Here is a 21,923-nt window from a genome sequence, read left to right on the forward strand (position 1 = left end):
GTGTAAGTGGCGGTCGGGATCGTCTTCATCGAGTTCCTGCACATGTTGAATTTTGTAGGGATGATATTTTTCCTGCCTCAGGATACGTAGCACTGTGGTCTGACTAATTTCATTGTTTAATGCAACCAATCATGAAGTATTATGAGGATTATCTACCATACTTATCAAAATGTTCTGTTTGTGATCTTCACTAACGCTTGGACGTCCAGGTTTTGGAATATCTACAACATTGCCAGATTGGCTGATACGGCGATCTGGATGTTTTTCATTAAATAAATCGCAAACTTCCTGCTTCCTTCTAGTCTTATCCCCGCATCCGATAAGAATTAAAATTTCAATTCTTTGTGTGATAGTTAAATGTGCCATAATACTTCAAATTCAACAATAATTTTTAAGAAAGTCGGTATGACAGTGACACTTTGTAAAGATTTACACCTACGTGGTCCATAAAAACTTCAGGCATTTCGAAAAACTAAATTTGATAACGTTTTTGGTTTATTTTAATTGATTTGGGTTTTCTAACATTCAATCGTCATTTACTCGAAAACTTACCTATGTAAGATGGCAACATTTTAATACTGTCGGATCGACAATGAAACGATCTTTCAGAATCAAGAAAAAAATATAGGGGGTTACTATTTAAAAAAAATGTCGATGACGTCATTTACTTGAAAACAAATGACGGTTGAAAATCGCCTTTTATGGTAAAATATGAATTTTTTAAATTAAAAATCGATCTGTTCGAGGATTTTTCCCAAAAAAGAATTGTTTCGTTTTTACTGAATTTATTCCATACTTTAGGCGCGTACTGTATAAGTTTTCTTCAAAATAAGGAAAAAAGTATATGTTTACCTCGTATGATTGTCTTACGTTTCCTAAATTTTGCACGCCCGTTGAACATGCAGAAATCGCATACGGTACTATAAACATAGTCACACCCCACAGAATGCTTTTAGTAAACTAATAACTCGTGCATTAATCACAATTATTGAGTATTTTTACTTTGCTGGACAAAACAGGAAAGCTGCATTTTCTGATGTTTATATGTTCTCCGTGATCTCTCAATGCGGAAAATTAAAGGAAGTTGCTCTAGTTTAGCAATACGCTTCGTTACTTCCTGGATGGATCGACTTGTCCTATCGTTGTTTTACTAAAAGTGCGAATTCTTGTCTACAAAACGCCAGGCTTAGTAATAATTATGCGGGTTAAGAGCTTTTGAATAGTTTTAGAGGTTTTTCACTTCCATTTTTAAACGACTAGAAGCGACATAAGGCTATTTTTAAATAATTACTCAATGTTTTCCTACTAGTTTTGGGAAGCGCAAACCCACTTCATATTTCTTTGTTATGATAGGTTTATGCTTATATGCAAAACACCTCTACACCTAATATTTAGTGGACATTTTGAGCCAATATTTACACAGATTTTTGGTCATCTGGTCAACTATATTGCTGTTGTATAAAAAATATATTAAGTAGAGATAAAATTGAGCCTTAATTTTAGCAGGAATAGAAAATAGATGTAACAGTTGCCACAGTTTTTTAATTTATTGCTGGCACCAAGTCAGTTCCCACGAACGAAAGAAAAAAACAATAATAAATATAACAATTTATACGTAACTGAATTCGTCACCCACACATCAGTATAAGAACCGGAATTTTTAAAGGATACCGCTTTTACATTTTAAGGTAATTTTAATTTTCTCTCGTCGACTTGAATATGGATTAGAACATGTATTAGTTAACATATTTTTTACATTTAGTTTTAAAAATGGTGCATAAATTTTAGATGTTTTCTTAAATAACGACGATTTAAGATTTGGCCTAGCTCTGACGTTGACCTCACAATAGTTTTCACATTGGAAAGAGATATTTGAATGTTTTTAAAGATTGGAATTTTGTTAGTAGAACAGACTTTTTTACGACATAATTAGATTCAAGAATACAAAGCTCTTGTATCTAGTTTATCACAAAATAATCTAAATCTGTACTCACTCATACCGTTGAGCGTTATTAATACAAAACAACTTTCTATTTCTAGATGTTGTGGATATTTGATATACATACAGGGTGTACAAACGTGAATTTGATTTTTTTAACGGTGGAGAGAATGCATTAATAATCCACATTTCCAATAATCAATATTGTTCAAACTGAAAAATGGTGAGAAACAATAATAATAATCAAAATTGTTAAAACTTTTTGAGAACCTCTGGGATAGTCCCCGACTTACATACTACTTAAAAAGAGGTGAATAGTTGTGGCTGTAAATGTCGTGTCGTCAGTTTTTTTGTCCTGTTCTTATTGTACTTCACGGCAACATGCTAATTAAATTTTAGTATCATTAGTTTTACTTTAGTTTTCATTATTGTGAAAATTATTAGAGAGCAAATGTTTAAGTTATCAATTTATTTGTCTAGATTATTACTTTTAACTGTATTTGTTTTATGAAAGGACAACGTGGTGAGCGTATTAATAACTCCGAATAAATATACTAAAATGGCTCATCAAGTCAGTAACAGTGAATAAAAGGATAGGGTAACGTATGGAAAGATTGGTGAAAACTGAGAGTTAGCTGCACATATTTTTGTAAAGCAATTTCCAAATAGGCATGCACCAATATCTATAAACAGTGGCAGAGCTATCGGTAGAGTCGGCAGTCCCAAAAATGTTTTCATCGTATCAATGTTATAAAAAAATTTCTATTTGCAAAAAATATTACCAATCGAATTTTCGTATCAATCAAATATCCCCTTTATTCTTGAAAACACCCTGTAAATTAAGCAGGTTATTGGGTTATTGAGTTTAAAGTGAATCTAAGCATTTTGTTTCACAAGAAAACTGTAGTTATTTTAATGACTAATTCCTTGACTGGTTGTAGGTGTAAGTACTAAAGCTGCATAAAATATCGATAAGTTTAGGTAATATTGATACAAAAGACAAAGGAACGAGACGATAGTGCAAATCAAGGCTACTTCAGATCCTGGTCTTGCTTTGAACATACGACGGTGTTGAAAATATAGTAAGAATATATAGTTTAAATTATCGATGGTTCAGAGACAGATACTGAAGTCGCATCTGAGTATAGATATGATTAAGAAAAAGGTTGAAGTCCCACTTAGTCTAGAAACGCAAGCCATGGTATAGACAGAAGTTATGGCCATTGAATACTATGCGGCAGAGAGAAAATATCGACGACCTATTATTTACTTCGTCAGGCAGAGCTAAAAGTAATTAACTCATACTAGATCAAATCTAAGCTGGTATGGAGTTATTTTGGTAAGGCCAGAAAATAAAACAACGTGATACTAGCATCGTACTGGAGTATTAGAAGCATCGAGGTAACGAGAAGGTTGATGAGAGAACAAGAGTAGATTCATCTACAGCTCTACAGTAGAGAAAATCTTCCCGAGGAATTGCAAACTGCGTTATTAAGTCACTCATGAAAAATGCTGGCAAGAAATGTCTACAGCTTTACAGCAGAGCAAATCCTAACGAAGAATTGCAAGCTGCGTTATCAAGTCACTCATGAAAAATGCTGGCAAGAAATATCTACAGCTCTACAGCAGAGCAAATCCTACCGAAGAATTGCAAGCTGCGTTATTAAGTCACTCATGAAAAATGTTGGCAATAAATATCTACAGCCCAGGAATTGGTTTGGTAGACAATACTTGTGTAGGTTCAGCCGGAAAGAAGAAAAGAGAGAAAAGTTCTGCAACGTTATGGAATCTTTATAAGTCTAAAGTCACGATGGTCCCCATTAGATCTAGATTATAACATTAGAAAAGGATGGTAAATCTATTCCGTATATTTACAATCTACAGTCACAGCAACACTGAAATCTTTTTACTACTATGTGCGATACACCCAATGAATAATATATCGACGACCCCGTGTTTTACCTTTAAGAGCCTGGTGGAATTCTTCTGACACGAACTTCATAAACCTTGAATACCCACCATTAATCATGTAACTTATGAAGAGCAAACTCCTGATAATCCTGAGATCTAATATATTTTCACGTGCTCCTGTTTTCATAAGGTCTCCAAGTAATTAATTATACACATAGGAAATTAAGATTTCAACGTATTTATAGCGCACCTAACAAATACATTCAACTTGGTACCGTCGAAAATAGAATAGGCAGAGGATTTACTAAAGCGGCTCCATTGCTGTGGTTAAATTTAATTTGTTCGCGCCTGGAGTATATATCATGAGCCCATCTGTTTGACTCATCTGCATTCTTTGATTGGAATTAATCCGTCGGTGTTAATTTAGGAAAAATTCCAACCCGGTTCGTGAACGGACAACTGATTCCTGTTTGTAGGAAAGGGTGGAATATTTTGAATAAAACAGTCATAAAATTGAGTCCAAGTCAGTTAAAAATTACTCTTAAAAATATCATGTAAAATTTCTCTTACTTCAGTTCAAAATTTTGTATATTAAATTAACTAAATATTCGTTTTTGAATTTACAATCTGATTTTTGATAACAATGACGACAAATATTATTATGATGATGGGACGACATGTACGATAACACTAGCGGAAAAACGACTTCTGTGAGTCTATTTTCAAATTAATTTATGATTCTGTTAGACCTAAACAATTCTAGTTTGTGATGTTTTAAAGGGCTGTTTGTCGCTGCGCTAATTTGTGACGTCATTTAGTGTGATCGAGAATAGATAAAATGGATGACAGGGGGATAACGGATCTACAGCATGAACACACAGCCAGTTCACTTTACTTTGAAGAACCCGCATGCACGTTTCTTTAGATTAGGTTCCGTTTTGTCAGTACGAGAAATTGTAGGCTTAACTAGAGGGCAGACGGCCGAGAAACAGGTTTTGTTCTCGGTTACACTAAATGACGTCACAATGCGTTCTTGATCACGTGACAAAATTAAAATTTGTACATAATTTTAAATATTTGGAATTAATTTGTTGTAGTATTAAAAAAATCATTTCTTTTTACGACTATTACTTGTTGTTGGTTATAGATAACAAATTTATACAATTCTAAAAGAAATTAAATTTTCCTGCAAGTTGTCTATTCTGAAGATTCATATCGAGCAATATGAATTTTATCGAATTTTAAATTTATTACAACGCTAATTATTTTTTAGAATTAAGCGTAAAGTAGTTCAAAAAAGTGATAAACATTGCATTTTATGAAAATGGTTGAATTTTTTTTGTTTATTTAAATGTATTCTATCGTCTGTTAAAATTAAGCCAGTCTAATTTCTAACACCATGTATATAAGTTTACTTATAAATATGACCATGTTAACGAATAATTTTAGCTTTAAGATATTAATTTATTTTACTTGTTACTGATTGAATAAGTCCAAGTCTCCTGAGAAATTCGGAATTAGGTACAATTGATGATTTATTAGAAAAAGTGACAGTAAAGTTAACAAAAGTTTTATGAGAGTTTCAGAAAAGTTAAAAACTTCATTTGAAGTCGTCAGTTTATTATTTAACAATATCATAAAACGTGTTTCGTGAAAAATTGTCCAATGTGTTTTTAATTATCTAATTATTGGGCATCTTTACGAATTTGCTGGACAAAACAGGAAATCAATGCGAAAAATTAAAGGAAGTTGCTCTAGTATAGCGTTAAGCTTCGTCGCTTCTTGGATGGACCTACTTGTTCTATCATTGTTGTACTAAAAGTGCGATTTTTTGTCCATAAAACGCCAGTCTTAATATAATTCGTAGGTTTTTCGAATATCACCATGAAAATTTGTATATATGGCATGTCATCGAAAGGATATTTCTTTTGGTATCATAAAACCTTATGTTCTAAGCTATTTTTCAAATTATTATAATATAATGTGACGGTAATTCATATTTCAATATTAAAAAGTTGATTTGGGCAATACCTTGTTATTCTTTGAGAAAGTACTAAACCTCCAGAATCTCTAGGCGATTAAAACTTTTCCCCTTTATTAAAACTCTTGCAATATATACCTTCACTTTTATATTAGTAGCGACAAACAAAGCCAATTTCGTTTAAAATCCGCGACAGATATAGAAGTTTACAACAAAAAGTTGTATTCCTATTTATCTTTTATGAGTTTATTGATATTGTAGTTGCATGGGATGCGTGACAATTTGTCATGTTGGAAAGTGGTAAATTCCAAAAAAAAATTATATGTATGCCACTTTAAACGCTTTACCTACACACACCTACTTGTACTCAGGAAGTTTGTGGGTTGTGGTTTTTGTTATCTTTTAACTACGCCAATAAAGTTTTATTAAACACATTCCTAGTGCTATACAGGGTGATCTAAACGCAAATCCACGTCTTCAAGACGTCGTGACATAACCTCAATCTACTAATATTATAGTACTGTTTTAGTACATTTCATTGAGTAAACTTTTAATATAATATTTCTCCTAAATTTTACTTTAGGTTATGCAGAATTAAATAAATTATTTGGTTTTCGAGCTTTTTAGAGTTAATCAAACTTTGCGCAGAACATCCTGTATAACAACGATACGCTTTGAGAAGCCATTCAATGCCACATAAGATTTATCCTTTAGTGTAGAAGTTAATTTATCATTCCGATGAAGGACCCTGTCAGATTTATTCTGAGATAATGTTAAGTCTTTGTTCGGCATAAATTAATGTAGATATTGCTCACAAGTTGCTTGTAAAACTTTGTAATCAATGTTTTAGAAGTAAGTGTCTCTTAATTTTAATATCAGATTTAATTGAATTTATATGAATTGTTGCAGCATGTTATAAAACCTTTTTTTAGTTAAAAGCGATTAAGCATTATGATACAGAAGTATATTCCGACGATTGTTTTATTTTGGTCAGAGAAATTTGAGTTTATTTTTTTTTAAATCTGCTATTAGTTATTATTCACCCTATACGCAGGGTATAAGAAAAATGCTTAGCGAATTTTTGGTGGTGTAACTAGAAAAAAATGTTTATAAACACAGATGTCAGTAATGCTTGGTTTTTGAGATACAGTTAAATGTTTTTCTTGAAATTACAACAAAGTGTGTTTTTGATACAAGTCTCTAGGATACACCATTTTCAAGATAAATAGTCACATTATACAGGACGATTCACAACTTGTCCAAAAAAGTTTGATAATAGATGCGTTATGAAAAATGGAGTCAGTATCGTAATTTTTTTTTTGTAAAATCCTTATAGTTTCCGAGAAAAAAATTATTGACGTTCTAGTATTTTCAACCCTATATCGCTGGGCTACTGTAGTCTCTAACGTCATTCGCGTTGTACGCTTTGCACAATATGCTATCCACGTGGCCCTAGGCGATTCCGAATACTAAAATCCGATTTTAGTATTAACGTTTCTGCGATACGTTTACATTAGTAAGTGTCAAAAATGGCTTGTATAACTTGAAGTTGATGGATATCGTTTTAATTTATGGTGAAGTAAGACAACATTTGTGTTATGGTGAAGCAAGACAATAGTCGTGTTAGTTCGTAGAAACTGGTTAAGACGGGTCCAAATGTGTTTATACGTCTATGGACAAAATTTTGGACGGTTGTTGTAAACAATATGTATGTCAAATTATTTTATTAATTAAAACCACAAATTAATTTTATTAATTAATAATAACAATAGCGGTAAAAGCAGTTGAATTTGCTGATATAAAATAGGCATTATATAAATTTTATCTATTTCTTTCCTTGGGAAAGAAATTTTTATTACACTTTGCCGCCGTGGTGGTCGCCGACTGTATGCTTTGCCTTGCGCAAGGTCAGGTTTTACAGTGGACCAGTTCCCAGTGCCGTGCAGAATTGTATTTTTAAATCATTTTCGACTGCCCTTTTTGATTTTTTTACAAAATTGTATTTGTAAGAGTTCCCTGTACATTAAACATTTTTTTCTAAATCACCCTGTAAAATGTAAAGGTAATTATTGCTAGAAGTGTCTTTGAATAATAACTCAAGTAGTTACGTTACGTAGGAATGAAGAAAATATTATTTACATAATTTTCAATTACTGTTTTGTGTGACTTGAAATAAATTATTTTATTTCTAGAAAACGAGGCGGTTTCAGATACATATTTGTAGGATTTTTTTATAAATTAGCGATGTAGATTCGGTACCTACAAACTTTGCTAAACATTTTGTTACTATTCTGTATATAAATTTCATTAAATATACCAATGAAAAATGTACAATAGCATTTGTTTGAATCAGCAATTAATTAAAATATATTGCTGTTTAACAGAACTTAATTTGCACTTTTTTAAAATATAGGGTGTTAAATAAGTATCTAGGCACAATGAATAAATGAGCGGCGATTCTTTGAGAGATTATAAACCAACACGGTTCTGTAAACAAGGGTTCGCAAATCGACAGTTTTGAAGATATATATTGTTCAATGTTGAATAAACTAGTGTTCAATGTTAAAAAAACTAGTGTTCAATGTTAAAAACTAGTGTTCAATGTTACAAAAACTAGTGTTCAATGCTAAACTAGTGTTCAATGTTACAAACACTAGTGTTCAATGTTTAAAAACTAGTGTTCAATGTTAAAAAAGTAGTGTTCAATCATAAAGAATCAGTGTTCAATGTTACAAAAACTAGTGCTCAATGTTAAACTAGTGTTCAATGTTACAAAAACTAGTGTTCAATGTTAAAAACTAGTGTTCAATGTTACCAAAAACTAGTGTTCAATGCTAAACTAGTGTTCAATGTTAAAAACTCGTGTTCAATGTTAAAAACTAGTGTTCAATGTTACAGAAACTAGTGTTCAATGTTTAAAAACTAGTGTTCAATGATAAAATCGATTTCACCTTTCCTAAAATATCTTTTAGACTGAAAAGAGAAAAATCTACTGAATTCGAATATAAATAGATATCGGAAGTCGCCCTCACTGAAAACTGCAGAAATTCTATTGGATATTTTGCTTGGGAAAACGATCAATGGGGTTAGGCTAAAATTTTGGAAAAGAAAGATAATATCGTTAAAAGAAAGTGAAAAGAGACCGCCATTATTTTGTTAAATGGTGAAATGGTCAAATTATTCTGTGAACTTAAATCCTTGCTGGTTGCAAATTCTAAAAGATGAAGTAATAATAAAATAAACATCATGTGATATCTCTAGCTATGGAAACAGACAAAAAGGTTCATTTTTCGAATAAATAACAGATATCTCTTTTCATGGAAACACCATAATGACTAAGAAGTTGTGGTAGAACTATCACAATATTCAGAGGTGTTTTGGTTCAAGTAACTCCCGATATCTCCCCGTATTTTGTACCCGAACTTAATGGATTAGGTAATTAATTAGCTTAAGTTTCATCATTTTGCATCAAATGCCTGAGAAACATTTTGGAAGAGGTGATTTTGTTAAACTTTAACGCTCTCTTTCTCGAAAACTATCGATTTACAGACCCATGTTTACATAATAGTTTTTAATTAAAATCGCTTAAAGAATCCTCCTTTGTGCATGTGCTCAATTAACATCCTGTATATGCAATGCTAGTAATTAAATATTTTAAAATGAAATGTTGAAACATAGTAATAATTATTAATTGCAGTTTGCAGTATTATTTAATATTGTACATATATCAGTTCAAACTGAGTTGTGAAATATTGAAATTATTGCTATTAGTTAAATGCTACATTAGCCATAAGAGTGATAAATCATAATTACATTCCCCACCAAGCCCAAGCACCTTAAGAATAAAATTGATGACTGTAACTCGAATAATTGGTTTCTGATTGTATTGTGTTGAATGATTAATTGTCGTTCACTTATAAGATTGTGTTTTCCATATTAAACATTTAGTATTGTTAACACGCTAAGAAGCGGTGACTAGTCGTAGATACGCTTCATCAGTTTCCTAGTAAGCATTCTTTTATACGTTGAAAAAAGTACCATGGTTTGCCTGAAAATACCGATTGCATAAACCATTTTATATTTAACCTCAACCTGGAACAACCGCTTTTTGGACCACAATAAAAAAAAAAAATTTTTAAACTTCTTACAACTCATATTGTCTGAGTAGTTTTCAAACGTAACGTCATTGCAGGTGATTGAAGATGAAAACAAACTGATTTTCGAAACGTGAAGACTTATTAAAGTGCCCTCTTTTTTCAGAGTGAGATTTTTGGCTAAGCTATTTTTATAAAAAATAAGATTTCAAAACAGGAATGCACTCAAATTTTAAACAAAAATATTCAGACATATTTGGTCTTACTGAAAAAGCTTGCTGGTGTCAATTTTTTTCTATAACTTGATAGTTGTTTGGTGCAAGAACCGGTTAAGTCCAGTTTTTAAAAGTCGTGGGAATCACTACTGAAAAATCGATTTACTATATAAATTAATGAAAATATTAGCGTGGCCTTTTGTTTAAACATGAATTATGTAAATTTAAAATAACTGTGAGAGGAATTTTGAATACACTTCACGAAGTACTTCTGAAAATTTTAACTTCGGATCTTGTGCCAAGTTTTCTGATGTTCATTATAATAAACATTTACTTTGTTAATACATATTTGAAAAAATAAAATAATAATGTAACACAAATAACGAATATAATTAATTCTACTTTATATCGTTAGGATTTCGTTATGCGGTATATCTTACGTTTTAATTCATATAACCACTGACCTACAGCTGGTGCATACTTTTTTAAAAAACCTTCTGAAAGGTCGCTAATCATCTCTTCGTCTACAAAATAGTTTGAATCCAACACTAAAAATCGAACATAGAGCCCAAAACAGTTCTAAAACCACTACGATAGCACAAGCAACGAGATAGCGTAGGTTGAAAACAAAATTTTCAATCATCTTTCGAATCTAACAGCCGAAATTGTTTAAGGAGCCGCAAACTGCTCCAAACACATCGAACCAAAGCAAAAGATATCCCGAAGGTTCGATATTATTGGAAGAGCGACTAACAAGACTCTCGCGGAACGCCCAAAAAAGTGACTGATTCGAATTTTTCCGAGAAACGCCAGAAATTGCACGAAATTCGAGCATGAGACCAAGCTGCTTTACATAATATATAAAAAAGTTCAACTATATCTCATGACAGGTGTCAGACACCGTACCTAATTCTTGGCCAGTACGAAATATGACCCTAGTAGTAATCACCAGTAATCACTAGCATGTACTGTATAAGTTTAACTGCATATTCTAAAGCCATATATTGTTAATCAAATATTTCACGTAAACTTTTATAATCAATAACAAAATCGCATCCCTACTGATTAGGATTAACTGCGAATCTGTGGTGCGATACATATGCCCTTTAGCCTAAAACAAAGTTTTCTTTAGCAAAACTCAAAAACAGTTAAAGTAGGTACATGAAAATGCCAAAAAACAAAACAGTGAGAAAATTACAAACTACCAACAACAAAAATAGCGTTTTCTACGGTTGAGAACATCATCAGGTCTAGCTTCCAAGATTCCAAGGATTGAGGTAGAGGGATTCGCAATGGAAGAGACCAGTGAGAGGCTCTCATCATTGCCTAGTCTGGTGAGTTGTTGGAGGATTTCCCAGTAACCAAATTCCTCGAGGTCGAATTTACATTAGCCAGAGCTACTAATAAAAGGGATGGAATACGACAAATAGTAGCTGAAAATATTTTTTTAGCATGTGAATGATTATTAGTAATGCATACGGGAGTATGGAGTTGATTTTAGTATTGGTAGTGTCTCGCATTGGTGCCGATACTGATCGAGTTCCCGAATTCGTCTAAATATGTATGTAATGAAAGATTATCAAAAGGATTTTTCTGCCAAATATTGTATCAGATAAGTCCATTACGATTTTAACGGCGTCAATATTTTTGTGCATTAATGGATATATTTCAAACGTCTTCCAAGAGAAACTGTAGATGTACGTGCCTCAACAGAAGCAGGAACGGTTTTATTCCTGCCGGTTAAAAAATTGTATTGTAGACAAGTTTACTTAATTTTATCATCAGGGGCTCCGTTATTTCACTTCACGAGAACTCAAGACTGTACTTGTCGGAACGTGTGGGGGCATTAATTTTGCGCAGACCGAGTTGTCTTGAGAGCTGTGTCATTTATTATTAAAGTTTTAGTCTTTACGCGGTAAAGAAGAGATATTTTTACTAGTTCTTCGAAATGGGATCTTTTTCAGAGGGCGCACATTTTATATTCTCAGGAAACAATTTTCCTCGACTTAAATAAAAGCTTTTTATTTAATTTGTTTGATTTCTAAAAAGTAATGTGAATATTTACAAATTAGAATATCCTACTGCCTATTTTAGTAGATACTATTTGTTTTTAAAGTAACTGGAAAAAATCATCTAAAAATAGCATAAAAAAATTACGTAGTACATGTTATGACGACATATAAATATGAATTGCCACTTTAGCAATATTTTTGTGATAATTTTGTTGCAATAATGAATTTCATTTTTTGGAAACGTTGAAAAAACTAAACTAATGAAAGGTAAAGGTAAACAGTATTTTCCATCAATTATAAAAACTTTCAAACTTCAACTTTCAACAAACAATTTGTTTAAATTTTAAATGATTTTTAATTTAATTTATATTTTCAAATTGTTTGTATGTGGAGTACTTATTATTTTTCAGTGATTTTTCTATGTTTGCAACATTCACAGCAAATAATGGACTTTTTTATAGTGTTAACATCTTATTAGTAGAAAAGTTGATAGATTTTATGACAATATGACAAAATATTCCTTCTAAATTATTTTGTGATGTCTTGACAGGACAGTTTTAAGAACAAGGGCTTATTTTATATTTTTTTTCTCTCAGAAATAAGTATCTTGATTTTATATACAGGGTGATTTATAAATTGTGACCAAAAATGAATCCTCGTATTCTCTGGTGAGTTTTAAAGGGAGTCTCTCCTATAAAGTTTTTATCTAGGACGCTTCATTAAAAAAGATACAGGGTGTTAAACTGCAAAAAATATTTTAAATAATTTAAAAACTAGTAAGTGAATTAATTTGAAATTGGGCACATGTATTTATATAAACATTGTCCAAAATCTGAGGGCTTTTCCTAAAATTTACATGCTCCAGTGGCGGAGATACAGGGTATCGGTACCATATTTTTGCTAAATAAAATAGTGCCCCACTGCTTTACGGTAACAATCATGACATTTTCCGATTCGTCTTTCAATTTTCTACAAATTACTACTTCTTTATGTTTTTCGAAAAAAGCCTGATTTCTAAGTAAAACTTAAAAAACAAACTGAAAACACTTTTATTTAAATGACATGACAAGCACTAATAATTCATTCGAACGAATCCGAAAATATCATGGTTGTTACCGTAAAGTAGTAGCATACTATTTTAGTTAGAAAAATATTCCACCCATACCCTGTATCTCCGCCACTGTAACATGTAAATTTTAGGAAAAGACCTCAGATTTTGGACAATGTTTACATGTGCCCGAATTTCAAATTATTTCACTTAACTAGTTTTTAAATTATTTTAAAATTAAAAATATTTATTGTTTAACACCCTGTATCTTTTTAATGAAGCGTCCTAGATAAAAACTTTTTAGGAAAGACTCTCCTTAAAATTCACCAAAGAATACGACGTTTTATTTTTGGTCACCATATGTGATCACCCTGTATAATAAATTAATATAATAAATTAGAATTGTATAGAATTAAATTAGAAAATATTACTTCTACATGCATTGCCTAATAAAAAAGTGAGTTATCGGCATAATAAAAATAATTATGAACTTATATTTCAGCGGTATAACATGCTTTTCCAAAATCTCGGAATTTCATTTCAATGCGAGAAATATCAAACAGGTTGATTTATGTTTTTTGAGATGTTTTTTTTCATGATAATTTTTAGCTGCTCTCAATTTTTATTATCAAAATTCGTTAAAGCTAACCACTAATTTCCCGTAAGTGAGATTTGTTACCTACCGTTTAAAAACTGTCAAGTTATTTTCTGTAGAAATCTTTTTTCCAAAAGTAAGGTAGATTTCAATATCAAAAACCACTATTTTAATTGACGTTATATAAAGTAATTAGTAGCAAAACCTGCATTAAATATTCAAATTGACCAATCGATCAACAAACTCATATCGCACATTCCAGATATTTCCAATGAGAACTATAGTCTCTTTTCCAACTAGTAAAAGGTAAAAGTTTTACGAACATCTTTTGGACTTTATTTATTTCAAGCAGCAAATTATTTTAAACATTTATTATTATTTTTGTCACCTAATGTTTTGTTATCACTTTCAATAAATTTGATGTTTTTTAATCATCACTTTTTTTTAAACAAAAATCGCTTCATAATTTCTGAACGATAAGTAACAGACTTAAATTAGGTACCTATGTGTCAGCAGTATATTAAAAAAAGAAGCTCTATCAAATTTTGATGCAAAAAAAATTGAACTTAAAATTCAACAATTCACCAATTCAATTTAACAAAAAAGACCTGAAAAAATAAAAATTGAGACCTTCTTAGTTTTTCTTTCACACTGAATATGTCCGACCTTTGTTACATACTGTATAATAAAATGTAAATATTTGCAACGAATGTTAAAATTAGCCACTATCGGCAGCACACTAATCGGCGTTCAAAACTCACGTTGTACAATCTAAATATTTCCAAAGCAAAATATGGTTTCAACAGCATGGCGAATCGGGACTATATAGTTAGAGTTTTCGTTTGACGTCTTTTCCAACTAATGAACCAGAAGACGAGGTGCAACAGAATAGCCACCTCGCTGACCAGACTTAATGCCTCCAAAATGTTATTGTGGGATGCCTATTTAAAAGTCAAAAGTATACGAACACCGTTTGAGCTTTGTTTGGAATTGATTTCAAGCAGCAAATTGTGCTTATTTGGAACAACTATTATTATTGTTGTTGTTGTTGTTGTCACTAATTGCTTCGAAACTTTTGTTGTAATGTTACTTTCAATTAATAAGTTTTTAAAAAAGTTTCTGGAAATGTTTCCCTTCATAATTTCTGAACGGCATGTAACAGACTTCATATTAAATATCTTTTGAAATAATAAAAATCGACCAAATCTGTCGTTTTTTTGCAAAACTTAATAACTAAGTACTTAGTCTTTGTTTCACACTTAATATTCCTGACATCCTAACCGTTACAATACATTTTTTATATAATAAGAACAAATTCATTTTGTATATTCCAAATATTTCGGCTTTGGAAATAAGGAATTAAGGTGGACAGCTCAGTGACCAGACTTAAGACTAAACTTTTTTGAGAATATTTAAAAGGCAAAGTTTACGTACACCTTTTGGACGTTTCCAATTTAGGTATTCACCGTTTTTGTCATTCAGACATGAAGAAAATTGCATACAATTAAAAATACAAGTAAAATTTAACAAACTTGTTAAAAAGAGACTCTTAAAAAAAATCAACCAGATCTCCAGTTTTTCGTGTAAAACTTAATACTCAAATTTTGTTTCACACTTAACATTCTTGATTTTTGTTACACTCTGTCTAATGAAATGTAAATATCAACAAAGGATGGTGAATTAACAAGCTCGCAATACCTATCTACTGAAATTGACATGAGATAAACTGACCTTTAATTACACTGCTTCCGCTCACAACAATGCCCCTCGAAGCTGCGGCGCATACTTCCGTTCTCGAATCTGAATTTCAAAACACAAAAACCACATTGGCACACCACGAGGCTTCCGCAAAGTATCAATTTTTCCGTACCACCGCGTTCTGTAATGTCATCAATTTTCTGTCACTCGTCGCGCTCAAGACCGCTCCTGCCACCGAATTAATCAGCTGAAAGGTGGTACAGTCGAAAACGGCGAAAAACCTCCCGCGGGTTGAATTTTCGCCAAACCTCGTTCTCCTTATGGGGTGTAAATCGAAAAGGGCTACATTTTGCGCGGCTACCGTCGAGTTTTAAAAACAGGTGGGAACCTGGGTGTCGGACGCGTGATTCTGCGGCTCAGTGGGGACGCGAGCGGCCGGAGAGCAGCGGCAGAAATAAACATCCATCTGGTTTATCCGAGAAAAGGTACAGAGCGTGGTGTAACTTTGGAGACAGCGGTACGCGCAGGTCTTGCTAACAATAGGGTCATACACCTACGATTCATCTCTCCAAATGCATTATCCATTCAATTGCGTAAATAACAGGGCACGAAATTTACATACGCCTTCCTACGTGAACCTCTCTCATTATGAAGGTAGGAAAGCTTGCGGTACGCGCGGCATTTTTTCCGGAAATGTGGAATTGTAGAACATCTGGATGCGGTTCTGGAGAATTTCCTGTATCTACACAAACGTGTTAGTCTCAAAGTTCACTGCAAATACCTGATATACAATAAATCAAGAAAATAAATACATTTATTTATAATTTAATTTGAATTCCCTACAGTTTATTAAGGAAAGTACCATATTTCTCCAATGATAATAATCAATACTGTTAAAGCTTATTGAGAACTTCTGGAATCGTCTTCGAGTTGTATAGGTAGGTACTACATTTGGAAAGGTGAATGAATATATTGAAAAATATAATTTCAATGTGTGTGTGTGTGTGTTGATTTTAATTTTTATTTTTAATTATGCTGTAAATTGTTCCATACAAACCTCTACTATCTTTTATGTCTTACCTTGTACTTTCTTATCCCTGGCCAGCTGTTAGTAGACACTTGTTACATATCAGACAATATCAGAAAACCTCAGGAGTCGGTTCTATATTTACACACAAACTACAGTAGGATCATATTCGATGCAAAGTAATAAATCATTGCCTGTCAAGGGAACCAATGAAGTACGCTTTTAAAGGTTTTACAAATTGAATAATTTCTTTATATATTATGAAGGGACGAGGGGATCAGTTCAGGTCTGGCACCCCTGTTCCTACAAAAATTCCTTTATTCTCATAAACTATTTATTTTAAATGTAATTTATTATAAATCCAATTTGTTTCCTAAATTCCACATATGTACTACATTTTACCTCTGCACGCGCCACTGTTGTTTACTTGTTTTTTGAAAGGGCTCTTTAATTGACGGCAAAGTTCGCCAGGTTAGTATTTGACGTATAACCGACCAGTTCGTACTCTCGATGCACCTGGGCGACTACAGCTACTACCAGAACACAGTGCGTATGCAGCGGTATTTCAGATTTTACATTGAATTTCATTTTAAATTTGAAATGATTTATCTTACGCCTCCTAAAAATGATGACACGATTTTCCTTTGATAAAAGACCGACAACTTTTTGCTCTACTTTGCATCAAATACGATCCTACTATAGTAGTACAATGCAACACACTTAGAATAAATAGAGTTTTAAATTCAATAAAGTGTTTATTCAAAAATTTGTTATACTTATGACTTTATACTTGAAAACTCCATAAACTCAAATTAGGAATACCTTTTTATATGTAATATGTTTTCCACAACAAAGAATATTTTAATAATGAAATTTGCCTTTTTTTCGGCTCAGCTTACAAACGATATAAGGAATAATTATAAAAAAAAACTATTAACTAATGATCTATGTAATATTGAGTACGTCTCCTTATATTATTTGTTGCCTATTAGACAGGGGCATCTCTTATATCTACACAGGAACGAAAATAATTCAGACTAAAATAAAATGGCTGTTCATTTGACAGATTTTCTCGTAAAAATGGCGAAATATTTAAGTTACAAGTGATTGGATTATGCTTATTTCTGTAAAGGTAAGTCCTGTGGTTTGTTATTTACACTTTGCAAAAATTTGTTGCGAGAGAAAGCATGATTTATTGGTGATAGCTAGCAATATTATAGTGCACTGTGTTTTAGGTATCTAGTAGGTACGTTGTAAAATTTGAAGTTTCCTTTACTGGAATCTATGTAGAGGACTTGTAGACTATTTATGTGGCCACTGGAAACTGCTTTGGAATTGCTTTATACTGCTGGTAGCGGAAAATTTTCATGGGCTGACAAAATAACTTTCTCTGGACTCTGGCAAACTGTGGATTTAACTGGTGATTGTTTAATGTTCTTTCTTGGACTGTTTTTTCTTGCTTTATTTTTAATTTTTCGGGATCTGTCTCTCCACGCTGTACATCTTGCAAAAACCCAAGCCGTAACTAATCAATATTTTTTTGTTTTTCTCATACTTTCTGAATATTATGTCCGTAGCTTTGGTTAAGGTCCATACACAGAATTGTTCAGTCTTTGGATGTCCTTTTCAATCACTTTTTCACAACATTACTTATAACTAACACATTTTTAACAAATGTCCTTTTATTTTTATATACAATTCTAAAAATTAATTAATAAAATATTCTTTATTTTATGTTTTTTAGGTCATCTCTGGGTATTCTTACAAAGCCACCTTTAGATTTGACATTTGTGAAATTTATTTTAAAATTTGACAGTTGATGAAAATTTTCATGTTATGGTTTTTGTTGGATTGAAATATCTTATTTAAGTTTACTAGTCTTCCAACGATATGTATACCAGATTAATCTATAGACTTTAAACTTCCATTCGATATAAGTCACTCTAGATTTAGATTCGTTTTTCTCTATGTACTGAGTACTAACAAATGTCGACGTCATGCATTTTATAAAAATTTATTCTGTACTTGAGAATAAAATTAAAAGATTATTATTTTTATACTATGTAATATCATTGATCATTACTAGTTTTATATCCAGAATATCCATATTNCCTACAGTTTATTAAGGAAAGTACCATATTTCTCCAATGATAATAATCAATACTGTTAAAGCTTATTGAGAACTTCTGGAATCGTCTTCGAGTTGTATAGGTAGGTACTACATTTGAAAAGGTGAATATATTGAAAAATATAATTTCAATGGACTCTGGCAAACTGTGAATTTAACTGGTGATTGTTTAATGTTCTTTCTTGGACTGTTTTTTCTTGCTTTATTTTTAATTTTTCGGGATCTGTCTCTCCACGCTGTACATCTTGCAAAAACCCAAGCCGTAATTTTTTTTTATGTATATCATTGCTGTTGAATATTATTTTTTTATGACATTTGGCAGAGAAGAATTGCTACGGTGTGCAATAAAACAGAACGACTGTTGACATATTGTTTTTTCCTTAATTACTTGCGTTCAATTATGATATTTATGTCTAGTATTACATTCATGTGTATTTAATAGATATATTTGTCTAATATTTAAAAGTGTCGATTCGATATAGTGTGATCAGGATGAAGTTGAAATGGTACAATTTTTCATTTTTTATTTTAAGGAAAAAAAGTCATTCTTTCCAAAGAAATCCACTGATATTCAAATGTTCAAAAATGCAGTTTTAAATGAGCCAACATTGTATGTGTTCCTAAGCTAAGAAATGATCAGAATAGATTAGACCAGATAAGAAATTCTGATTGGTTAAAACCTAATCTGCAATCTTTTTGGAGAATTAGGTAATCTTGTTACGAACAAAATGAATATGTTTGTGTAGGTAAAATGACTTTTTCGTACAAGATATCAATAATTTTATTAGACTAGAGATTGGAATTAGATTACAGAATTTATATTTGTCCAAATAACCTGTAATCTCTTATTTCACTATTTTTCTTTCAGTTTAACTAATAATAATGATTGAAATGATATAATTTTCAGAACTTTGGGAAGCCCTTCTTGAATATTAGCGTTATTATGGTTACTCCAAATTCAACTGGAAATTTTTCTACTTTGAAAATTATAAAATCAGTAATGTGACATGGTTTAAAAATTAATTTTAATATTTTTTCAGTTTATCAGTATATACTATATGTATTGAAAAAAATAACAAAACAACCCCATTTCATTCATTGTTGTTTTAAAAACCAAGCCTATAGATTCCAATTAATTTGTGTTAAAATGATTATTTATTTTCTGAAGAGAGCGTAAAATGCCATCAAGAGAATTAATTTTCAAAATTCTGTTGCACGCCACTAATAATTTTTTGTATTTAAACGAAATTGAATCAGATGATATGGAGGTTAATTCATGTAGAATTAAAAAAAAAACTTTACGACTTTAATTTACGAAATATATTTGAAAATATGTAGTTTTTAATTTTTTCCACTTCAGCACTTGGAAACGATTTTTGACAAAACTTTATTTGAACTATTCCCCTGAATTTTTAACGTATAATATATTGGTTATATGTTGCCGATTATTAACTGAACACCCAGTATGTAAATGTTTAACACTTTATGACTACTGCTTCTATGGAAAAAAATATAAACGGATTATAAGGTTTGGGATATGGTCGCTTCTAAATCTTTGAAAAACTGAAAAAGTTGTCCGAGATTCTGAAATGGTTAAATGGTGAAAAAGCAATTTTTTTTACTGCGAATTTGTATAAAGTTAGATGCATACCGTAAACTTGGGTGGCTTTAGCCGCCCTGGGTGACTTTGGTCAATTTCTGAAATTTGTTTCTTTCCTATATATAAAAAAAATGAACTTAAAATTTTTTTCAATATCAAGTTATGTATGACTTATTCAGTCTATAAGGAACTCAAAACTATGAATATTAAAAATAATTGGTTCCTCGTATTTCCGTAAATAATCTAAGAATGTCCTTGTTAAAAAAGCGCGAATTTTTAGTCGTTATAACTTTGTCTGTACAAGCAAAACTACGCTCATCTATTATCGGAGGCTGAAGGGAGATGTTCCTAGGTCTTTCTAGCAGATTTTTGTTCTTATGCCATCAAGTCAAACTTTTACCCCTAGCCCATAGGGGGTGGCCAAAGTCACCCATGCGCTTTCGGTAGTTTTCATGGGTTACTTTGGCCGCCGGTGATTCACATGGTTGTGGTACTCCTTTATTGTTATTGGTGAGTAATAATTCTATTAAAATAAATTTTATAATATATAGCACTGTTGGTAGTAATTTTAGAACATGGAACGCTACAAAAAAAGGTAGTGGAAACTATTGCAATTATACAAATGTTAGGTTAGAAGAAGCTATAAGAAATATAAGAGAGGGACGAATGTCTCAAAGACACGCTTCAGGAAGGTACAAAATACGAAGATCCACATTACAAAATAAACTTAACAACGTACATACAAATCTACCGGGTGGTCAAATTGTTCTAACGGTAGACGAAGAGAAAAAATTAAAATTTCATATCATAGCTGCCTCAGATTTCGGATTTCCTATAGATGCACTAGACTTGCGAAAAATTGTAAAAACATACCTAGACCGCAAAGGGGTGACTATTCATAAATTTACAGATAACTTGCCAGGGTCTAAAACGGCGCCGCGACCTTACACAGCGATTTGCTTCTAATATTAAAGTCGCTAGGGCCACTGTCACTCCTGAGATGATAAACACTTTTTTTGACAACTTACAGAGATAAATATTTGGGGTTGACCCAGTAAACATATGGAATTATGAGGAATCTAATTTAGTCGATGGTCCGGGTAGTAAAAAAATCATTACGAGGCGGGGTTGCAAATATCCCGAGCGGATTATAAATTCAACAGAACAATCTACAAGTGTAATGTTTTGTGGAAACGCGTTGGGTGAAACTTTACCACCCTACGTGGTTTACAAGGCTACAAACTTATACGACAGTTGGACGATAGGTGGACCAGATGGAGCTCATTATAATCGCTCCAAAAGTGGCTGGTTTGAAGCAACAATATTTAAGGATTGGTTCGAATTTTTACTATTGCCACGTTTTAAAAAAAAATTAGAAGGACTAAAGTGATCATCGGTGACAATATTTCATCACATTTAAGTGTACATGTCCTACACCTTTGTAATAAACATGAAATTAAATTCATATGCTTACCACCCAATACGACTCACATCACGCAACCGTTAGACGTAGCATATTTTCGTCCATTGAAAATTAAATGGAGACAATTGTTCACCTCATACAAATTAAGTGGAAATAACAAAACCGTTTCGAAACAAGATTTCCCTCGCCTTCTAAAATCACTAGTAGATTCTCTAGCAGAAAATGGAAAACAAAACCCAAAGAGTGGATTTG

General features: G+C 31.9%; 1 protein-coding gene across 1 annotated transcript in view; it reads right to left on the minus strand.

Annotated features, from left to right (window-relative positions):
* LOC108917705 overlaps positions 1–15,933 on the minus strand; it is a 235,223-nt gene extending 219,290 nt beyond the window's left edge. The window contains exon 1 of the mRNA XM_018724441.1: positions 15,527–15,933. The gene's annotated coding sequence lies outside the window, so the exon portion shown is untranslated. The remainder of the gene's footprint in view (positions 1–15,526) is intronic.
* Between the last annotated feature and the right edge of the window lie 5,990 nt (positions 15,934–21,923).

The sequence above is a fragment of the Anoplophora glabripennis genome, unplaced genomic scaffold (genome assembly GCF_000390285.2).
Source record: "Anoplophora glabripennis isolate ALB-LARVAE unplaced genomic scaffold, Agla_2.0 scaffold61, whole genome shotgun sequence".
NCBI lineage: Eukaryota > Metazoa > Arthropoda > Insecta > Coleoptera > Cerambycidae > Anoplophora > Anoplophora glabripennis.